Source organism: Pinus tabuliformis, chromosome X (genome assembly GCF_031772625.1).
Source record: "Pinus tabuliformis cultivar Carrire ecotype Pingquan chromosome X, CPIR1, whole genome shotgun sequence".
NCBI classification, from domain to species: Eukaryota; Viridiplantae; Streptophyta; class Pinopsida; order Pinales; family Pinaceae; genus Pinus; species Pinus tabuliformis.
Genome location: NC_142308.1, coordinates 1,642,425,840 through 1,642,450,859, shown reverse-complemented (window position 1 = coordinate 1,642,450,859; position 25,020 = coordinate 1,642,425,840). Strand labels below are relative to the sequence as shown.

The following is a 25,020-nucleotide window of genomic DNA, read 5'->3' as shown; positions in this document are numbered from 1 at the left end:
CTATGATAGAAAAATGAAAAATAGACTATCACCATATTTTCATCATGGAATCCCAGAGATTGAGCAATATGCTAACATGGACGAAAGGGACTCTTGTAGAATTGGATACTAATCAGGTCAATGTAGAAAATGTAATGAAAGATTTAGAAAAAACACTTGACCTGGACTCTTTAGAACAGGTGCCAGTTGGGACTTCTCACAAGCCAACATCAAGGACTAGTGCCTCAACAGCAGATACTTCTCAAAGGCACGCACTCACAAGAAACACGTGCACCACTTGCAGAAACATCACAGGGAAGAGAACAAGAGACCATCACTCCAGCAACAGGGCAGTCAAACATGTCAGAGCAGCCTGAAACTTCTCAAGAACAGGGTCAAACACAGACCCATCCAACTCAAGTTAACATGGGATACCCCCCAATTTTGCAGACTCCTTTGAATGAGGAAAAGAGTTTAAAGAGAGACAAGGAAGTAGCTACCCCTGCCAGCGGTCATTCAGATCAGCCTGGTGCTAAGAGGCACAGCCTAAATCCCCATTCAGAAGAGGAATTTTTTGAAGAAACTACAGGGAGTCAGAGGAAAGAAGGTGCAGACAGTCAGCATACCTTCCCAGTAGGTGGAACACCTTCTAGCTCACAAAGACAGGAGCTGGAAAGATAGCAAAGTGCTGAAGTATCATCTTTCAGGCCTTCAACTAACAAATCCCTGGACATCAAAGAGAAATTTAAAGAGATAAAGGCCAGAAATGAACCATTAAGGGCCCAAGTCTACAATCAGTATTTGAAGATGGCTCCCACCAATCAGACGAGGTTGATGTCAGCCTATGACATCAAGGAAGGCAAGATGTAGATGAGTTTTTTCAAGCCCAAAGTACAACAGCCTCAGTGAATTGCAGAGTACCTCAAAACTGATTTTGAGGTCATGGCTAAGGACATTCACCCCCTAGATCAGATTGAATTACATAAGCAGACAAGGGAGATGGTGTACTCCACCTTGAAAACTAAAGCCATGATGGCCCAAAGATTAGAAAATTCTTTGAATAATACCACTGCTCAACTACAGCTAGAAAGAAACTCCTCACGGGCTAAAGACAATAGAATCAAATCACTGGAGGAGTTGGTTATTGGATTGGGTCATAACCTAAAAGATGTAAAAGCTACAGAGGCCTTGATAAAGAAAAAAGATGAAGACATAGCTGCCTTGAGAAAGCAGTTAAAATTTCCTCCATCAAGGCATCCACAGACTACTGAATTTATTCAAAAGAAATCTGAGGAGAGCTGAGGAAGAGCTTATGGACTTAGTCCTTACGCTGAATGAATAGTTGAAGGAGACTGAGCAGGAACTAGAAAAATCACTGAAGAGCAGGCAGAGTGAGTCGACAGCTCAGCCTCAAAATGTGATACCAGTGGTCTCCATGGTAGTCCCATCAACACTTGCAACAGCTCTTGCATCAAATGTCCCTTTGGCCATAGCAGAAGCAATTACAGGTACAGGACAGGCAGAAACTTCAAGCCAAAGCACAGAAGAATTAATTAAGTCAATGGAGGAAATGAAAATCCAAGTTTCTGAGCTCCAAAAATTTAAAGAAAAATTTGTCACCTTGGAGCAGAAATATGATGTTTCAAAAATCAATTTTGCTGAGGAAGTGAGGAAGAATAAAGGCTTAGCCCAACAAGTTAAAACATTGGAGAAAGACCTCACATTTGAAAAGCCTTTAACGGATATTAGGAAGATTCTCTGGACCAACATCACTCAATCAATAAATGATGTTTGGTCATCCATACAAATTATTTTTGAACAGATTGATCTGGTGAAATTGGCTCTTCAAGAAATTGCCAAAACCAGGGATGAACTAGGAGGTAAGCCTAAGGAAGTTGTCAGGCTAATAAAATTTTTGAACAACGGGTCTAGGCATCGATTAGAGCAGCTGAATATTGAAGATAGAACTGCAACCATCCTAGAAATCAAAAAAGTTTTGACCAAAAGGTCTCTAATGCAGAACCTAGAACGAAAATGCCAGAATATGCAGGATGATATAGATGAATTTATGGAAAAGTTTGGCATTTTACAGAGCAAAGGACTTCCCAGTCCTTTAGTTATTAATGATAAATTGATGAGGCATGAAGATTATGTCAACAAATTGGGTAAGTATGCAAATAACCAAGCCAGTTCATCAGCTAGTGCATCTGCACCCAAGGCACTACCTACAGGAAGAGTTCTTTATGATAGTCTAGAGAACCTTTTCTATGTCGAACATGAATTGAAACACTTGTTTCCTGTTCAGCCCAATTTTGTAAAATACACTGAGGCTGATGAAATCTTCAGGAAGCTCCAAAGGACCAGGATACCAAGGGATGATTGGTGGGCAGATATGACAGAAATTTTATGATTTACCTTAGTAAAATCAAATATTTACCATGGTCAATTTTGGTAAAAGAAGGTGAATGAGGTTAAAGCAGGTGAAGTGTATCAGAACATGTTAAAGAGTATCAGTCAAAAGTCAAAAGCAGGCAGCTAGCACAAAATTACAAGCTAGACAGCAAGATACTCAATCATAGGGTTTGCCTCCAGCTCATTCACAAAAACAGGGACAACAAGGTAGCAGCTCACTTTCAGTTTCTATCCTCGAGACCATCTATCTCAACTTTTATGTAAAATGTATTTATCTTTCCTAGAATATATCTCTCTCAGTTAAGAGATATTTTGCTGTAAATTTTTGTATAAGTACTTCCTCATTTGGAGTACTGGGGGTGGATTCTTAGACATTTCTGTAAACTTGTTATTTTGAAAAGAAGTGCTATTGGAACAACTCTTGTATGGCTAGCTAGAAGCATTGAATAAAGCAAAGGACTTTCACAGGATTCTCATGCAAAACAATGGTCAATAAGTATTCTATATCTTTTGTTTAGTATTGTTATTCCTCTGTTTATTAATAATCATATTTGTTTTCATGAAATCTGAATGATAAAAAAAAAAGGATATCTTAGAAATTGCTTTATTGTAATCTGTTTTAAAATGTTTATCTTTCTTAATGTTTTCTTCAAAACTATTATAGACAAGGAATTCTTAGTTGCTCCTTGTTTCTTAGTTTTTCATTGTGATCATTTAGTAAGAAATTCTTAACTGCTTTTTATTAGTGATCACCCACTTTCCCTCCCCTCAAAGCTTGTTGAAGGATTCTTAACTGCCCTTTTGAGACCATTCCACCCTTTCAAGTTACCATTTGCCTCTTGTTTTACTATCTTGCCCTTTGAAACCCTCCTTTGCTGAATCAACCCAATCCAGTTAAGCCATCTTTAGTTGACTCCATAGCTCAATGGCTTGAAGTACTTTGTTTTACCCATCTGTTCCTAGATTCCACCACCAATCAAAATCAAAACCCCCAAGCTTTCATACCCAGCCTAATACCTTACTAAACAAAGCTAAATCATAAAGAGAGAGCCTTCTCTAAGTACAGATTGGCTAGATTCTGTACTTAAAAGTTGGTTTGTGGTTACCTTGGACCCCTTTCCTTCTTCTGACAACTTCTGGGAAAATCTAAGTGATAACAAGGGTAAAATGAGTAAACCTAAGGGTTTCCTAAGTCATGTGTCCTAGTAGATCTCCTCCAAGACTGTCATGTAACCACCTTGGCCATAAGAGCAATGGCTATCTTGAAATGGGGATTATGAGGACAAGTCATGATAGACCACAAACGGTCTAGAATAACGACCTAGATGAAAAAACACTTTACATAAATCGTCTAAGCATGGTTTAGTACAATAAAAATAATATACAACAAATCACACTTTTTGCTAGTCATGATACATAATAGAAATCATCATGATGACACATCTAATCACAGTAATCTGGGATCTAACATCATCTCAAAATAAGAATGTGATTTGCTAATATGATGTAACATATTTGGCAAAGAAAGGGAAGTACAACATAAGCGAGACCAAGGGGTAACAAGGCCCATTACATAATTAGTGGATAGTTACTAAATGTAAAAGGGTTATCTTTATTAAATAAGGTCCACTAAGTGGTTGATACTAATTAGTGATGGGACCACAACTAATTAAGATTATGTTGGAGAGAACATATTTAAAGAGCTAGTAAGCTATGTAATGTGATCTGAAATGTTGTTATTGCATTGGATTTATACTCAAAATATGGTTCCTCCTCAAAGAGGTCCATGAACATTGCTCTCTTGTCTTAGTTATCAATACAAGGATTATATTGTGTAGGTTTTATATCAATCTCTCTTATTTTTTTTTGGTATCTTATATTTATGGAATAATTGCTCAATGATCATTGTTTTTTTCTAGTCAAGTACAATACAATGGCAAGTGGATGTGCCAAAAGAAAAACATGTGCAAGAAAATATAGAAAAGAAAGGAAAATGGATCTTCCCCCTAGCCCAGGAAAGTGCAACACTAACAAGATATCAAACTCATTCAATATTTTATTCGACATAGAAAATTGTTTAGCTAGGGAATGTCCAACTAATGTTGCTTTTATGAAATCATCCTCTCTTTTATACTCATCTTTTTGAGGGAGAAACCTTTGAGTGGGTTAAGCTCCAATATAATAATAATTCAATACATTAATTATAAGGAGGATTCCATCCTTATTTATAATTGGTTATCAAAACCATAACCATACACAAATGCTAACTATTTAATAGATCTTCTTTAATGACATCAGATATCATTTACTCAATGTTAACTATCTTATTGGTCTTAACTAACATTGCGATTAATCCATATTACATTAAGTGACCGCCATGACCATGATTATGGTATTCTTAACTCTAGTTAATCCATAAACCATTATTGCACTTTTAAAGGAGAGTGGGTATAACTCTTCTATTATACTTTAAAAAACATCCCACCATCCTTTATAACTCTTCCTAGATTTTAATAACTTTGATGAAATATTTGAAAATATTTCCTAGCTTTTAATAACTTATATCAAATATTATTCAGATATTTGAGTTACTGTAAATGTATCACTAGCATTTATATTACTTCAAACTTCTACCTCTTGGTTGCATGTCCATCAGATTTGGCCAAATAAATAAATATTTGAGTTACTGATAAATCTATCACTAGCCTTTTATATTACTTCAAACTTCTACTTCTTGGTTGCATGTCCATTACCTTTGGCCAAATATGAATGCATATATAAATTTATTAACAACTTGCTTGTGTACTTCACTCTTAGGTTATTGCCCTCCGTGTAACTATATTGAGAGTTGATGGTTTTACAAGATTAGTTTTGTCGTGATGTTTCTCGGGTTTATCCATTTTTCATCTGTGGTTGATGTGTTCTGCCCAACTAACAGACAGATACTCTTTTGACTACTGGTTTCTTGTTTTGTCCATTTTTATATGCTCTCTTTGACAAAAAGGAATATAGTTGGTAAGTCATCGAAAAAGAGAACTGTTGAGGAGAGAATCTATCGGCAAAAAAATGTCACCGACAGTGAAGTCCGCCGATAAATTAATCACTGACAGATGAATTTATCGATAACAAAGTAACCAAGAACAGAAACCTGAGAAGCTACGCTATATTAACAATCAAAACCAACAACAGGGAAATCACTGAAAAACAAAGTTATGAGCAAGTCAAGCATAAACTAAAATAACAGCAAAGGCAAACCTGCATTGACTAGCCAGTTACCGACAACAAACAAAAGTATCATCGAATGAGTCGTCGATGAAATGAAAATATATTCAAGGAAGAGCCCTGTCAAGAAACACCACATAACATGCCGACTGAGATCTGTGTTCAATGCTGGATAAGCATGACAGAGATTCATATATCAGGTCAATTTATACTCAACGCATTGTCATTCTCCTCGCTCCACGCACGATGAATCTTAAACTGTCAAATATTCTCGCAGACCCACATTGAAAAATCGAGGTAACACGCACTTTTTCTTTGAATTGGTCAATTGACTGCAACTTTGAAGACACAACTCTGTCCATTTGACTCCAAAATCATTATTACTATGGACGCGAGCCGAAATACGTAGTTACAAATTTATTAACAAACGCAGTGGTTTTGCAGTGAGCATGACCGTGATATGTGGACGGTTGAGTTTGAAATCAAAGTGTCTTGCACATACCGTATGGAGACTCCATATTAAGTGCCTATATAAGGGTGTCTATTAAGACCAGGTTTATTTTGGTTTTGTGAATCATTTTTATATCGATTATAGATTATAGGAATATTTAAAAAAAGGACAAAAAAAAAAATAACCAGAACAAGATTAAAAAATTAATAGGTTGATTGTATTTAAAACAAAATTAAAGTAGTTTATCCAAGTTTTGTGAACCATTCCTGTCTAAATTATAAATTTTAGAAAATATTTTAGGACCTAACCAATGAGATTAAAAAAAAAGTAACATTGCACTTTGTCCCGAATTTATACAACCCTGTATAGCTGCTGTGCTGTGCTTAGCGGGGGTGGTGGAGCACATTGGCCGGGCACCATAAGTCCGACCTAATGATAGATGAACCAGATTTAGCCTCTGCTACAAATGTTCAAGCCTACGAACTTTAGATGAACCAGATTTAGCCTCTGCTACAAAGGTTCGGTGTGTTCATCATCGGATCTACTGTAAACTCTGAAGGGTCTGATGAATCTTGTCATGTTAATTATAATCCCTTTTAAATGTCAGCTCTAGTGGGCCAGTGTGGTGCATCATGAAATTCAGGCCAGAGCCTCTGGCTTGCTTCTTGTTCTGGAAAAATTCAAACTTTAAACAAAACTTATCCCCTGCTGACTTTGCCTCTCCAGTTGAGAATTTGTGCAGGGCCCTTGACTGCTTCCTTTGCCAATGACATTTTAAATGGTTGGGCTTATCTATTCCGGGTTGCATAATTTTAATTGATTCAACTACTTCCCTGCGGATCTCAAGAAAAATCATCTTCTTATATTTTAGAGAGCTTTTCTGTTAGATCTCCTAAAAATTCACTCTTTAATTCCCAGAGAGTAATATTTTTAGCTTGGGATGGACAGAATGAAAATAAATTTAAACGATGCCAGAGACCCCCAAAAAAACGATAAAAATGCGGAATGAATATTTAAAGTAAATATTTTAAACAACAACAGATTTATCAGACAGATGACAATATGGATATTGAATTGCCACAAACTAAAAAGCTGAATTTCCATCAGGCAGCCCTTGCAATCAGTATAATAACAGAAATCAGGAATGGTCTCGAAATCTTACGATGGTGAGAGGAGATGAATACATAGGATTTACAGTAGCTGTAATATTTTCCATTCTATATCACAGTTTTTCCTGAATAATTTTTGGAGGCCACCACAAATTCAATCGCAGTTCCAATTCAGTACAAGGTGTCGAAGCCGAATTTCCTGTGGCTTGCTGCTCATGCACACTGTTTTCTACATGATCTGGCCCAAGTCTCTCTCTTAAACTCTCGCTTAACGCGTTGTAATAATTTTGTTGATCCCTGTAACTCCCATGGGAGCTGGAGCTTTGAAGGGAAAAAGTCTCGCCGTTGAAGGCACGGGCAGCCTCGGCAGCTGCTGACTGTATATCACTGGGATCCAACGAAGAGGGGCGAGGAAACATGCTCACTAAATCTGGAAAGTTGAGGCAGGCAGCCTTGCCTCTCAAGCATAAAGCAGCCACGTCATGGGCTCGAGCTGCCATCTGTGGAGTATCGTAGGAGCCCAACCAAATCCTTTTTTTCTTTCTGGGTTCACGAATTTCAGACACCCATTTACCCCATCGCCGACGACGCACGCCCCTGTAAATGGGATATGATCCCGCACCCTCTGCTTCGTCACAAGCTCGGTTCTTCCTCTTCTTCGACTCAAGCTCGACCATACCGTTTGGCGAATTTGGTACAGATTGCTTCTCTGCCATTTTTTCTGTATTTGAAACCGATCGACTGGGCGTCGAGAAAATCTATCTAATGGTTCATATCGCCATCTGGAAATTATCACAGGGATGGACGATGGCCAGAAGCCCATGCCCTCTGTTTTGCTTCTATTTTTCTGTCCATTGAATTTTTTTGTAGCGTGCTTAATGTAGAACACATGATATGGCGGATCAGATCGCCGTTGCTTTTAGAATTCGGTGGGTCAATCGCTTTCTATGACGCCTGTAAAATTGTACTGTAGCTTTGCCATTGTCTTTTTCTTTCCTAATGTGACCCCTTCTTTTCTAATTCAATGGATATCTTCAAGCTTGAAATGAAATATTGTGACATTGATAGACAATGTGTATACGTTTCAATCAAGTGATTGTGTGGAAACAGTGGCCACCGCGACAGTACAGAATTTTATTGAATATAAATGCATAGTGATAAAAGCTTTTGCTATATCTATATCATCAGAGTGACGGATTCGGTGAATTTATATATTAATTACTGGTGATGTTGACTTAGGTTAGATGGATTAACCATAGACTTCCCTTGAATTGGGTGCTTCCAAGACTCCTGAAACCACATTTAAGTCAGAGAACTTTTCAATCAATGGATGGTCTATACCTCGACCAAAACCCATAGGCTCTGCACGATCTAAACAAAAGATATATAACCAAGATCTGTGATTGGAAAGCAAAAAGTTTTTTTTGACAGTGGATAGTCACCAACTGTGCAGTATCTTTTGGCACTGCCAAACTGGAGAACATGATGATGAATTTATGAATTTTAACAGAGGGTGGTGCGGTGATCAGTGGAATTAGGTGGTGAGATCCATCAATTCGGTGAAATTACCGCCATATAAATGGACGTCAATTTACTTGCCCGGCGGTGAATCGAAAGTCACACTGCCCGGATTCAGTTTAACCCCACCTTTTACATCGCACATCTTATCCACACTGTGCTGAAAGAGCACCGACAGAAAAGGGAAACTGGAAAGTCCCTCTGCTATGATAGTTCCACTTAACTCTTATTTATTTATTTACTGATGTAATGCGGGATAAAATCTTTACAAAACTAATACAAGGGAGATGGGAAAGTCCATCTGCTATAATGGCTCCACTTAGCTCTCAGTTGCCCATGTTTTCCACTTAACCAAGGATACGGATCTGGCGCTTTTCTGTGTCAGCTATTTAAGGTTTCTAACAGGAAAACAAACAGTTTCACTGGGCCAAATGGACCAGTAACTTCCATTGAAGCCAGAAAAGGGATGCATTGTAGATAAAGTCCAATATAAACAGCCAAGGACATGGGGCTTTTAACTTGTTTAGTTATGGTCTCAATATGACTCCATAGTTTTACTGAGCCAAATGGACCAGCAACTTGCATTGAAGCCATGGAAAGAAAGTATATCACATCAAGTTACAAGAATATAGGACTTTTCCTTGTAAACTATTTCTTTTTAAAAAAGAAATAAGGAAATACTTTATTTTTTTATTCATATGAAATTGTAACGTTGCATTTATGTTTTTTTTATTCATATGAAATTATAACGTTGCATTTATATAATCAAAATGCGATCAATAATTAGAAGTGGTAATTTTTATAACATTTTATATATATATATGGGGTTATTTTTAGGAATTAAGAAAGAGTTAGTATATAGTTTTCTTCCTTAACGAATTTCAGAATTTGTGGAGACCAAACTTCCATATAGTTATTGGTAATTCTGATAACATACTTAAAAGAAGTAATATTTTTTTTTATATTTCTAATTTTGATGATTTAATAATAAATAAATTACTGAACTTTGGAAATGGTATGAAAGATATTACTTCAAATTAAATTTGTATAAGAATTTCATTAATTAATGAAATAGAGATAGTTTATATTGTTTAATTTTTTAATTATTATTTAATATATTTTCAATAAAATTTAAATTTTTTATTTAGTGATAACTTATAATTTCATTTCATTATATTATAAATTTATAGATATAACTCATATAAATTTATTTTATTTTTAAATTTATCAAATATTAAAACTTTAAGTAATTTAATTTCAAAGTTTTATTTTAAGAGATTTCAACACCTTATTTTTAATCAATGTTGATTATTTTTATTCTTGTGATTTTTTATTTTATTTTTATTATTATTATTAATTAATTTTATATATCAATATTTCTTTTGGAAAAATCTGGGCAGATGAACTCCAAAAAAAATCAGGTATGGAGGAAAATTGAAAAGTTATTAGTAATTCTGATAACTGAACCTTGTGACCTCCTAATCGACCGTGGAGGAGAATTGAAAAGTTATTAGTAATTATGATAACGTACTTAAAAGAAGTAGATCAACTCCAAAGGGAATCCTGGGTGGAGGAGAATTGACCTGGGAATTGACCTTATCACCTTGGCGTGGAGGAGAATTGACCTGGGAATTGACCTTGTGACCTCCTAATCAGGCATGTAGGAGAATTGAAAACTTATTAGTAATTTTGATAACATACTTAAAATAAGTAGATCAACTCCAATGGTGCATGGAGGAGAATTGACGCGGGAATTGATCTTGTGACCTCGCGTGGAGGAGAATTAACTCGAATTGACCTTGTGACCTCTCAATCGGCCCTTGTTACCTCTTAATCGGGTGTGGAGGAGAATTGAAAATTTATTAGTAATTCTTATAACATACTTGACCCAAGAATTGATCTTGTGACCTCCCGTGGAGGAGAATTGACCCCAATTGATCTTGTGACCTCCCAATCGGCCCTTGTGACCTCTTAATCGGGTGTGGAGGAGAATTGAAAAGTTATTAGTAATTCTGATAGCATACTTAAAATAAGTAGATCAACTCCAAAAGGGAGTGGAGGAGAATTGAAAAGTTATTAGTAATTCTGATAACATACTCAAAATAAGTAGATCAACTCCAAAGGGGCTTGGAGGTTAGTAATTCTGATAACATACTTAAAATAAGTAGATCAACTCCAAAGGGGCATGGAGGAGAATTGAAAAGTGATCAACTCCAAAGGGGCATGGAGGAGAATTGAAAAGTTATTAATGATTCTGATAACATACTTAAAATAAGTAGATCAACTCCAAAGGGGCATGGAGGAGAATTGACCCCGGAATTGACCTGACCTCCCAATCAGCCCTTGTGAAAATAAGTAGATCAACTCCAAAGGGGCCTGGAGGAGAATTGACCCGGGAAATGACCTTGTGACCTCCCAATCGGCCCTTGTGAAAATAAGTGGATCAACTCCAAAGGGGCATGGAGGAGAATTGTACCCGAGAATTGACCTTGTGACCTCCCAATCGACTAGATACAGCACAGACTCAACCAGTTGAACTAACTCTTAAGTTATTTTTATATACCAATATTAAATACATATGTTTTCATTTTAATTTATAATTAATAAATATAATATTATATTATATTATATAGTTTTTTTTTTTTAATTATGAGTGAATTAAATTTTAATATATAAAATTGCATTCACTAATAATTAAAAAAACATTATATAATATAATATCTATTAATTATAAATAAAAATTAAAAACATATGTATTTAATATTGGTTAGTTATAATGTTAAGAGTGTGGTTTATTTAATAAAATATATAAATATGTTATTCAAAATATTATGAGGTTTTTGATTTGATGATGCGAGGTTTAAATTGTCAATTTTATTTGTTAAAAAGGAAAAAAGAAAAAAAATATTAATTAATCATCAATTTTTATCAAAATATTTAAAATATGATATAGTGTTTTTTTTTAATTATTAATGAATTAAATTTTAATATATAAAATTGAATTTACTAATAATTAAAAAAACATTATATTATATAATATAATATTTATTAATTATAAAGAAAAATGAAAAACATATGTGTTTAATATTGGTTAGTAATATTGTTAAGAGTGATGTTTATTTAATAAAATATATAAATATGTTATTCAAAATATTATGAGGTTTTTGATTTGATGATGTGTGGTTTAAATTGTCAATTTTATTTTTTATTTTTTAAAAAGGAAAAAAGAAAAAAGAAAAATATTAATTAATTATCAATTTTTATCAAAATATTTAAAATAGATATAATATTAATCTTGTAGATATAAGTATTTCCGTTTAATCACATCATTTGAATGTGATTAATTCGAAAGACTTATATTTACAATATGGATCACAAAAGTCTTAGACCTAACAATATTAATCTTGATTGTTCATTGAAGTCTACCAAAATTTCAAAAAAAAATCTCTATACATATATTAAATTTTGGATCTTTTATATAACTATATTCTAGTAATAGAACTGCAAAGAATGTATATTCAATTTTATTTATTTAATTGTTATTTGGTATTATTATTATTGCATTGAGTTGCACTCTAGAGCTTAGTGTGATGTGAGGAAGATGTTGTGAGGTAACTTTTCATTTAAAAATAATAAAATAATATTTACATTAACAAAATAAAAAATAGCAATAACAAAAAAATCAATGTGGGCCTTAAATAAAATCTTCAATTTCTACTTTAACTTTACATTAGCTTTATACAGAGGGATAAAATAATTGAAAGTGGAAAAAAAAATTGTCACAGCTTAAGATGGAATTGACATAGGGCATATAACTAGTACAACCACGTTATAAATATTAATGTGGTTAAAAAAAGAAAGAAATTATTTTAACATCCATTAAGCTAAAGATAGCCTATGGGACAGATTGCTTCTTCATCTGCTTGATGTATTCGACTCTTTTTCTGTGAAGCTTCACAATAAATGCTCCCAACTTCTTGACAAACCCCTCACTAAATAGATTATCCCAAGAAATCCCAAGAACTAGCTGGCAACATATCTGCATAACTTTCCCTGTTGTCTTTAAAGGCCTCACATTCTAAAATGAAATGTTTTTTTGTTTCCACTTTTTGGGAAGAACAAAAAATGCATACTCTTTCCTCCCACACTTCTTTTGGCCTTTTCCAGCACCCTGTTTCACAATGGCATTGATGAAAATTAGTCCTTAACTAAGAAATAAGAATTTTGGTTCTCCAAGAGATATTGACCTCTATGTATGCTTTTGGTTGATGACTATGAGTGAGATTAAACACTTCAATATAGTACTTTTTCTTTCTTCCTAGCTCCTTATCCCAAGTACGCTTGTGGAACTTATCCATAACAAAATCTTTTATCTCTTTGTTGTTTATGGGACATGTGTTCAAGCAAATACCCCATTTACTAAACCATTTGTTATTTTTTTGCATCCAAGTTTTTTTCTATTGCACAATCTGTCATTAAAGACAACCTTAGGCCATCTACCCTCTTCCATTTGCTCAATTTTTTTTAAATACCTTATGACTCACACCATAGCAATTGCTTCAATAGGAGCAACCCCTGTTTCACTTAACAAGATAGCATAAGGAACTGCACTTTTAATCTTGAATTTGTTTGTAATCAAACACTTTTGAATTTTCTCAATTTGTCTCTACTACATGTCGGATGTATTGCTGGTCGATAGTTCACATCCATAGAGAATCATCAGAATCACTAGAAGCCCAAAAATAGTTTGAGTGGTTTTCCAGTCCCATAACTCTGCCTCTCTACACCTATTTTGAAAAGCATAAAATGCTTTCCAACCCCCCAAAGTTCTTTTCTTTCTTTAACCACCCTAGCTTAGATTTTTGTTGAAGTCAATTATGAGCTATTTGTAATTTGCAACTTCTTCGAGAATGTTGCCTTCAAAGTAGAGCTTGTGCTGGTTATGTTTTCTTTTCTTAGAGAAAACCACTACTTTCGTTTCGTTGATATTGGCTTGCATCCCCACCTTATACAAAAATGCTCAAGGGATAATAAGTGCTCTTGCAAACGAAGAGCCGATTTAGAAATCAGAATAAAGTCATTTGCATACAAAATAAACCTTATAACAAACTTGCCCAAATAGATACCATCACCCCCTTGCGAATTTAACCAGTCCTCAAGCTTGTCAATATATAAACCAAAAAGAGTAGGAGACAGTGGGCAACCTTGCTTGACCCTGATATCGCTTCTAAAACTTTCATAAATGCCTACTGAAGTTCTAATTTTGACTTTCACCTCTTTATACAGCCTATGCACAATTGCTCTCGAATGTTTAGGATCCCCAAGTTCCTTTATTATGTGCCAAATCCCTATGCACAATTGCTCTCAAATGTTTAGGAACCCTAAGTTCCTCCATTCTGTGCCAAATCTTATCCCTAGGAACTGAATCAAATGCTTTTCTGAAATCAACAAAGTAACAAAATACTTCTTCATTTTTCTCCCAAACGTTTTCAATAATGTGCCTTAAAGTTATACAATGATCAATTGTGGAATGTTTAGTTCTAAAACTTGCTTTCCCTTTAGCCCATTTATATCTTTCTTCTGCCCACTTGTTAATTATATTTTCTAGCACGCTTCCAAATAGCTTTGCAAACAAAAGGTTTCTCATGATGGTCCTATAATTGGAGGGATTATTAACGTTTCCGCTCTTGAAAAGAGGTATGGCCAGACTAGTTGTCCAATCTGTGGGGGGGCCTGTTGTATGATGTTGTTGAAAATATAACAAAAAAAACTATTGAGAATGCCTTACCAATGTACACATTTACCTGATTAACCACATATAAAAGGCTATGGGTCAACTTTAACTTGAGAAAAAAAAGAATTATCTCAAATCCCTAGGAAATTCCCGAGCAAGTAGTCATGTCTAATTTAATTTGAGAAAAAAAAAGAATTGCACACCATATCCTAAAATAGACCATTTTGCTCAATAAAATTTTCTTATACATTAATTTCTGGTCTAATTAGAATACAAACTTATTAGAATTGGAAATATCTCAAATCCCTCGGAAATTGGTGGACATAATTTTCTAAATTTATTAAAAGTCAATGCAACCTAACAAACTATATAATACACTACAGTTGTTGATAAGCATTAAGACTAAGCATATGCTAAGCATATTCTCTTGAGAATCAATCTAGATTGTCAATTAAAAAATAAAAAAGCCAACAGATACTCATCCACCTTAAGTTGAAATAAGAAGACTTCCCCAAAAATAATATTACTGATTAACAAAATAAAAAATAGTAATAACAAAAAAAATCAATGTTGCCTATAAATAAAATCTTCAATTTCCACCTTAAATTTGCATCATCTTATATAGAGATAAAGTAATTGAAAGTAAAAAATTTAATTTACTTTTTTAGTATGAGGGAGATACTTAATTCCTTCCATACTTGATATGTTTAGAGAAAACATGTTAAAATAATATATATCTTAACTTCAAGTAAAAAGAATGAAATCTATAGAGATATAAAATTTTTCTCAAGTTTTATATTTAAAGACATTGGTAGATCCACAATTAAAATAGATTTATATTTAAAGACATTTGTAGATCCACAATTAAAGTGAATGTATACTAATAATGAAAAATATTGTTTCAATAACCAAAAAAAATTAAAATTAAAATTAATATGATATGCTTATTAAACTAAAACTAAATTTAAAAATAAAAAAATTAATATGATAGATTTATAAATGAAAAATAAAATCAAGTTATTTAATTAAAATATTAATTTATTCAATTAAATTTTTTAATATAATTTTATTAACCTAAAAAATTACTATAATTATATTTATAATTTTAATATGAATCTATTTTGTAATTGTATTTATATTTTGTAATTTTAACATAATATATTTCATAATTATATTTATGTTAAAAGATTTTTATTTTTTTGATAAATTTCATAAAACTATATTTTTATCATGTCTAATATATCTCATCATTAATCTTTTATATTAATTATAATTAAAAATATATTTTTAAATATATTATATTTATATTAATTAATTTTTTTTTTTGTAAATGTGGAAATTTGAGTCGCCCCAAAAAATGCCATTGAATCAGTAAAATTGTCTAACTTTCTAGATAACCAAATACTTTGATTGGTTATTTATTTATTTTTTTAGAACTCGTTTAGACTTTTTAATATTTTTTTAAATAAAAATATGTTTAAAAAATGAAAACGAAAGAAGCACCAGAGAAAATTTCAATAAATGAACATAAAACCTTGATATAGTCGTATAAACTATGAAAGTTCCACTATGACAGTACTGTCTAATGCTCAAGGTTGGCCATGTACATAATTTTCTTTCAAATTTGCACAGGAAAGCAGCACTGTTGCGGCTACTGCGACTTGCACATTTATTGCTCCCATCCCGAGTAGAGAGTGGAAAAGAATTAAACAAAACAATGTAGCTGTAGCTGTAACTTCTGATGTGAGATTTCCTTCAAAGTTGGTGAAAGCTGGCTTTCAGTTGCATATTCTTTATTTGGAGGACTGTTGAGGCACACTGCATATTTGGTTGAGCACAAGGAGGTGTCGGCGGGTGTAGTGTGCTGCCCGCCGAGCCATGTCCACCGTTATTGGCGCTGTACAAATATCCGACAACGTGAACCTCCGTATTGAGAGGGTTGAGAGTCGAGACGAATACAAAAACGCGAGACGATTACATCAATCAGGTCATCGTCTTTATTAATTGCATGGATTCCGCAAGATTGACAGCGACCACACGGAGGTAACACATATATATTATAATATAATTGTCGGTGTACGCTGGTTGGTTCGATCAATTTCCCAACTTACCTGAAATGCCTACAACCCTAACCTAGGGTTACACCTACGCCACTTAGTTGAGATGACGTTCATCCTTTCCACTGATTATGTGAAGAATATGAGGAATATTCGGTTCCTAGGGAATATTCGCTTCCTAGTGGATTAGGTGGACATGCCACATATATGCAGTGCAGCTCAGCGCAGCATAATAAAGTAACTAATTTCACTTTCAGAATCAAATAAATGTCTATCATGGTGGGTAAATTGGGAGGGGAGAACAAAAGCTATTAAAAAGAGTGTACTGCACAAAATATATATATATATATATTTTGTTTTGTTGGGTATATATATATATAATAATAATAATTGAATTTTGTTAAAAATTGGAATGATTGATTCAGGTTTTCAAAGTATAAATTGAATATTTAAAGTTTTATGTCATATACCTCGGTAACCTCGCATGTAAAAGTAGGAAGTTAGAATTTTTATACAAATTACCCACTAGTAATTTATCAAATTCATAACTCCACAATCATCATTAACCATTAGACATAGTGTTCATTAATACATCAATTAAATTGCAATAACAGTCAGTAAGTTGCATAACAATTAACCCCGACCATGGTAGTGTAATAACATAAACTATCTCATAATTCCTTGCATCCATTTCACGATTTCCATAACCATATTAATTTGGACATTATGATCATGCCATCAAATAAAGAACCATCAACATCAAGGATTCAACATCATCCAACTGACACAAAAGGCAATCACATCAATCACACCATTGAACACTGATATACCCTGGAAACCCCGTAGGGTGAAAACCAGCAAACGTTTAATCTTATTATTAAACGCTCGTGAGGGTTTTCACCCCTCACTCAATGGCTCATAAGGGATTTCATCCCTTAACCATTGTTATTAAAATCATTACAATGAATTATCATTAAGCTGTCACATAACTAGCTAAAAGCTAATACAGTTTTCATGTAATCTTTTATTTACATACCGCCACATACAATATTCCTTGTGGCATGATTGTTCTAGCAATGTGTGTTCCTGCAACTCGAACTCATCTGCATGGACCCTTGATCCTCTTCCTGCCACAACCTTAAACATCACTTTTCTGTGGCACCAATCGCCATTGTTTTCCTGTCAATGCTGTTGACAACAAGCTTGGGCAACAAGATTAGATACCATATTAAAGAACCAATAAACAATGTTTGAAAGAGATCCTTTAGCATCCACTCATATGCGTAAGCAAGCATGACTTACTATTTAACTAGCATATATACCCAAATAATACTGTTTGACCTCCACAATGTTTACTAATGCATAACTCTCTTTAAGAGTTTTAACTCATTAGTTCATGTAAAACCGAGAAAAGAATCAAAACCAGATTCCTATTGTCCAAGATAAATCTTCGTAAATAGCAGCAAGAGAGAGAATAAACATGGTCGTTCTTGTATATTAAACTGCATTCTAAAACCAAGGCGGAAATTGATACTCGTACACGAGTATTCCCATGGTATTGCAAACAAAACTATAACAACATAAATACATGAATAGCTTCATGCATGTAATACATATTCAAACATCGAAAGTTAACTAGAATCTTAAAGTAGTTTAACACAATTTTCTAGAAGAAAAACTACATATACTTAGCTTTTATGTCCACACGTTTATTCCACGTTCTTCAAGAACTGGTCGCCATAACGCATGCTGAGGTCTTGTTAACTTGCATATTTGAACTCAAGTCTGCAGGCCCCCCCCGCCTCAGATCTGCAGCATTATAGCTCCAACGAAGAGCTGGCACACATACTCACTCTGCGTGAACAACCGCAACAGCCACGACAGGCTCAAATTCAAGATGTATTTCTGGAAAAGCTGTAATGCCTTTTTCAACGTCTTCCAATGTTTCATTGCAACACACCTTCGGCAGCACTTTACCACTCCAATCCTTTCACCAGTTGGGCACAACTCCTCTCAATGTGTTCACACAGGCTCGATCCACACTTGGCACTCAATAGATTTCAAAATGACTTTACACAGTCCATAGATCTCAGTGCATGAACAACGCTTCCACGCAAGTCTTCTACGAGAGATGTTGTAGTTTCCAACGACGCAGCTAACAACTCTCTGTCGACTCCAAAAAAAAGCGTTGAAGTCATTCGGTGCTTCCAAAAAAGAACAAAACGTATCAACAGATAAAACATTTCCCTTATCCCCATGTTTCCCCGAAACTGTAAGCCTCCTTTTGTTCTGAATACCAAGAATCAGTTCTCAATACCCAGCATCAGTTCCGAATACTAACTGTTAACTATTCCAGCCATTTCTCTCTGAAGCCATCCCACCGTTGGAGAGCGCCCTTAAACCTAGCCTCATCGCAGGAATTCCCATTGGACGTGGAGCTTGAGGGGAAGGTGGTTACCTCAACCCTCTCTCCAGAAGCCTAACCGTCAGATCCATACCCCTACGATCGCACGGGGAGAAACTATACAAATGTCAAAGGGACGAGAAGCTTCCCCTTGTTCAGTTCCATGGAAATCAAGAATCGGTTCAATAACTGATTCGTAAGTTTTGTAACTTAGAATTACTTTTACTCAGGGTTAGTTACAATAGGGATATTACATACTCCCCCCCTTAACAAGAATATCGTCCTCGGTTTTCATTTCTTGTTGGAACTTTAGATTGTACTCAATGTATAATCATCTAAACCACACAAAATGTGATCCTTCCTGTTATAGACATTTTTGTGCCTTACAGCTATAAGCATGAAATGTCCATAATCCAAGGGATCCAAAGTCCCTAAACATGTTGTTCCTACCCCTAGAGGAACAAGGCTAACAAACCACAACAATTCACGGAAGTTCTCCACCAGAAACTGCTAAAAAACAAGTCAATTCAGGATCAATTCAGAAGCTCCACTAGCTGCCTGCGTTGAAATGCAGAGGCTACACTGGCTAGTTGCATTGCAACGCAGGTGGAAGCACTACCAGGGTGCGCTGAGCGGGAAATGACAAATGTCAGGGTCTCTTGTGAGAGGTGTCAAGACTGTGGAAGCTTCCAGAATCTTCCTCCATGACACTTGCTTTGCTGAGTTCGACTAAGTGATGAGTAAGAGGCTCTTAGTCTCCAAGTGGAAGTAAGAACTGACAGAGAGAGGACACTAGTCAGATCACAAGCTGACTCATCCTCACTCCAAACATCTATATATGGATCTCTTCTCCATGAGATCTAGAGGCTGGAATTTTGTTATTGCAAAGAATTGCTGTTGGTTTGAGATTGGGATCATTGGGTGCTTAATGCTTTGAAGGGAGGTGAAGATAGGAATTTCATTTGCTGGGAAGGAGATGCTGGATTGGAACTCTCTTGGTTGTATCTCCTCCTGAACCTTGTTATTCATCAATAAAGCTATCTTGGTTTCTCCTATATGCTGATGTGTCTTTGATGTATGATTGCATTAGTGTATTTGGTTTATTTCTAATCCTGAACTAGTTATGAATATGAATCTATATCTTTGTGTAGTGTTCCCTTCTTGTGATCTTGCAGGAACCTGTTGAAGCTGGGCGAGCGAGAAGGCAAGTAGCTGGGAACTCTCAAAGAGAAGAGAAACCGGATCGAGGGACAAACGGAAGACACCGGTTAGTCCATCCATCTCTCTTCATTCTTAATTCATAAAGGAAGAATACTAGAATAGCTGTTTCTGTTTGTTGCTAAGGCACTGTCACACCTTAGGTGGATAGGATCGTCCTGCATAGGCATTTTTCCCCACAACAAATTGGCGACTCCGCTGGGGAGATCTGTTTAGTCATTTTATTTGTGTTTCTATCATTGTTTGTTTCATAGACTCAACAACAACAATCGAACTGCATCTGCTATTCTCAGATGCAAAGTAGACAGCTGCTGCTTTGATCCAATCACTGGATTTGTCTATGATCTGAACAATAGACTCACAAATGATTTGATGATCCTTTGTGATAGATCTTAGTCCTCCTTCAAAGCATCCCTTTGATTGTACCTTGCTTGTTGCTTTGATTTGGCCTGAAACTGTAGATTAAATAGCAAACCGTGACCCAGAACCCAGTGAGGAACTCTCGTTTCTCCTTCAGCGCAGGCTCTGTGAAGAGACTCTGCATTTCAACGCAGTTCCCGTGAAGGCTACCTGCGTTGAAATCCAGTTTCCCTGTTATACAGGTGCGCTAATCCAGTTAGGCCTTGTGCAGCTGGGGTTCTCTGCTCTGTTTTGCCTTGTTTTGATCTCTGATTTTTGCAGCCTGTAACCAGCATAGGTACCTGTCTGATAACCCCTTTTCTCTGCTTAAATTCCGCCTCCTTTTGTACAAAAGACTGTGAGTGTTTTTATGTGTTTGTGGCATCATTTACAGTTTCCCTTTGCAAGAGTGAAATAGTCATCCTGTAGCCCTTGATTCAGATCTGTTGATTGTGATCTTAGGAGAGAGTTCATTGGCTGTTTACAGTTGGTTATACATTCATTTTTGCTTTTGGTTTGAGTTTGTCTCTTTTGAGTGTCAAAACAAGTATTCGTTTCGAAAATCGTTTAGTGTTGTAATCTCTTCTACCCTTTCTGATTTCGAAAAAGTAAACTTGTTTGTATTTGTCATTTAAAAGCAAATTCAAAGTTGTGCAAAAAGCTTTCTTTTTAGGCATCAATATTAAGAAAGCAGAAAACAAACACTTGCATTGTGCATTTGCATCTTGATAGTTTGCATGATTGATTTAGGGAAAGTGCATTTAGAGTGTGCTAATTGCTCTCTGAGAAAAGATGGTGTCTTTCTTTTCCCTTTGTAGCTAGGATTTTCATTGTTGAAAAAGAGATAAAATTTGCTTATCATCTTTTAGATTGCATTTAGGAAGTTGTCTATACATCTCGTGGTGAACCTCAAAAGGCAAACTTCTAAGAAAGATCAACATAAAATAAACTGAATGAACTTAATAACGCTTTGTAACATAACGCACAACATAGAGGTCTAGGCTAGAGACGTGTTCCGGCGTCGTAAAGCCTAGTGACTGTCGATCTCGCTGATGGTGGGTGATTCCTCCTGAGGGACGATAGCGCCAGTACGGATTGTGCTCCCACGTACCTTCGAGTATATATTGGGAGACCCCTATAGGCATAAAACCTTTATCCTTAGGAAGCCGTGTCGGCCGCCCTACTGATCGCAATGCACTGAACACAGCATTCAGGAAGATTGACCGCCCGTACCTTAAGAAGTATTCTACGGTTTTGTGAAAAGTTTGGCACACCCTCTACCTAGAACTCCAGAGCAGTTCCTTTTGGCCTTTTTCAGACTCTATAATGGAAAAATTCCATCCGAGCATTTGTCACTTCGGGCTCGTTAAAACATCGAAGGAGACTAGAGTCATCTTTAGCTTTTTCTCGACTCTTTAAAATTGAAAAAGCAAGTTGTGTCTAAAGCGTCATTAAAATTTATTTTAACGGAATAATAAATCACCCTTATCCCCGCGTTGATCTTTAAGTTGAGAAAATGGAGCCCTCCAACCAAGGAATTCCCCTTGGTGGAAGTCCTAGTCCTTTCTCCTCTTGGGGAGATGTTGGAGCGCCCCATATGGCCACATTGTCACTTCCAGGACTGACAATCGGCTTGCCTGTCTGGCTCTTCTCAACTAATGTTGTTCAAAACACCACTATTCCTGAACAATCGAATCAGCAGTTAGACCAGTCCAGAGCTGCCCACCAGCCTTCCACTTCCTCTAACTCTTCCTCTCCTCCTTCCTCTTCACTTGATGGAGCTGGCAAAGCCAAAAGCCAAGCTCCTAAGGAGAAGAAGGAAAAGAAGAAGAAAGAGAAGAAGAAGAAGGAGCCAAAAGCGACTGGGGGCAAGCGAATGGCGTCTAATGAAAATCCACACACTGCACTGACCAGGCCTAAATCGCCATGTGTCATATGCAAGGGAGACCACTTTCACAGAGATTGTCCTTGCATCCCTCGGATACTAAGGGACTGGTCTCCCCGCTTGCACAATTCGGTGGCATCAACCTCTGATAGCCATGTTGACAGCACACCGTCAACTAGTGAAAGTGAAGCCACAGGACAGAGAGGGAAAGCTAGATTTCCCTGCAAACTGTGTGAAGGCGACCATGCCATCCACCGTTGTCCCTTCTTAGACGAGGCTAAAAGAGTTTTGGAAGATCGCCCGGTTTTACCATCACGACTTCCTCCTGGATATCAAAAACTCCTGCCAAGTCCTTCACCAGTTGAGAACCCGGTTGGCCCGCCCAGGTGGTCAGCCGAAGCACCTATCATTGAGGATGAACCGTCTGAATCCATACCTGACGAAAATCAAAAGGTTGAAGCGGCAGTTGACCCGGTTTTGCCTTCAGATGCTCTATCTTCGAATGATACCATCACAGAGGAGAATAAAGACGACACCGTCCAAATTCTCTTCATCAACACAGACTCCGACGAACAAGGGGGCAATTTGCCCATTCCTTTATCGCAGGAAGGAACTTCGTCAGAGTCATACCCGGCCGTCTATTCGGTCCCACCACCAAGCAACCTAGTTGTATCCTTCGACTGGAACCAACTAGGCAGACCCCGGTTGCCAGCAAGCATACCATTCAGAATTATCGTTCAAATATACAGAATGGTAATGGCTGGCACCATCATTGATGAGGGGGCATCTGTGAGTATCCTTTCCTCTATTGCTTGGAAAGCGCTTGGTTCGCCAGCGCTTTTGCCTGAAATGAGAAATCTGACAGGCTTTGATAAAGGAACCAGTCGACCGTTAGGGATTCTTCCCAATGTGCCAATCACATTGAAAGGCAAGACCGTTCAAATGAACGTGATGGTCGTTCAAGGACCCTTGGATTATAACCTACTCCTTGGACAAGACTATATATATTGCATGGGAGCCATCGTCTCCTCACTCTTTAGAGTAATGTGTTTTCTGCATGAAGGAAGAATGGTCAAGCTCGTGGACCAACTTTCATTCCCCGGATCACGCATCGCAAATAGTCATATACCATCCCTAAATGGTCTCTTCACTCAAGAAATGTCTCAACCCACGGTCCGTCCTCCTGATGAGCGCGAGTAATCCGGGAGGATATGACTGGAACCCAGGGGGGATGCGTCCTGGTCTGCTTCGGCAGGAAAACCTTGGGTATACGGTAGATTTCCGCGGGAGAATATGACTAGTCTGTACCCCGTCCGTCTAGGAAGAGGGGTTATTCTAGAATAAGATTCTCTTGTCAAAGCTACGTGTTTGGCACTGAGGTCATTCACCTTTGTCTATCTCGGTAGACACCGCCGAAGAAGTGTTTTGTTTGAAAGATTAATGAAACAATCTTTGGGTAGCCTGAAAGAGGTAGGCCTTTCCTGGTAGAACAAATGTTTTACTTGCAAATTGAGGGGTAACCTTGAAATCGTACTTTATACCTGGGGGCATGCAAACCTTTTGGAGTGCAAGCAAGGGGCGGCTATTTATTTTTTAAATTTTTAGGACCTCTAACCCTTTAAACTCGTAGGATTGGTCGTTTCCGAGCTTGCATAAAGAAAGGATTCCAGGAGCATAGCTTTGTGAGGCGCAAGCTCCTTAAAAAATGGAATCTTACACGAGACATTCTTATCATATGACTGGATTATTCGAGCAGTTTTAGCACACAGTTCATGCTCGTTAAAAAATAAACGCAAGATCCGAGCAGTTTTAGCACATAGTTCATGCTCATTAAAAAATAAACATAAGATCGAGCAAATGTTTCCACCCGCGTTTAAGCTCGTTAAAAAATGAACTATTCCGGTAAATAACCACCATGAATGTAGTGACATCAGCCATTAAAGCCTTGGTCGTGTTTGCCCACCACCTCCACTTTTCCATTGGCCGATCATTCACCTCCATATGATTGTTTACCCATTGTGAGGAACAACTGCGAAGAGTGATTTCACTAGCCATCCTTGTGACACTGCCGTGATTTGGAAATTCCAATCCTTCCTTGGAATCAGCTGCTACCCCTTTTTATCATTCGTTCCTCAAAAGACGAGTCTTCTTTAAGCTCTTTTCATCTGACTCGTAAAATATGAAAAGATTGCCGAGTTTTGGCCTTCCAGCTCGTTAAAGTGACCGAAAGAGCTATCCCTCCTCTAGATTTTAATCTTTTTGGACCTGAGGGATTATTGCACAAAAAGAGTGAGCGCTTGTTTTATTCGGCTCGTTAAACTATCGAAAATTCATCCCTTCTGTATTGTTTTATACTTTTTCGGACTTAAGGGATTAGATGACGAAAAAGGACTTTTGGAGTTAACTTTCTGTACCTTTTTAGACTCTCTAAAAATGAAAAGGACCGAGTTATCCTTGTCGTTAGACTCGTTAAATGCATTAAATAGCGACAAACTTGTCTTTAGACGAGAACGAGTTTCCCTATCGCTAGGCTCGTTAAAACATAGCGATGGGCTTGCCCGAAGGGCAAGTTATAGAACAAGCATATGTTATCCTCCTCAAGCTTGACAAAAATAAAGAGGTACTGGTCAGC

At 36.4% G+C, this 25,020-nt stretch overlaps 1 pseudogene; it reads right to left on the bottom strand.

Annotated features, from left to right (window-relative positions):
* Window positions 1-7,059: 7,059 nt before the first annotated feature.
* On the bottom strand, window positions 7,060-8,188 carry LOC149146327 (ethylene-responsive transcription factor TINY pseudogene; annotated as a pseudogene).
* Between the last annotated feature and the right edge of the window lie 16,832 nt (window positions 8,189-25,020).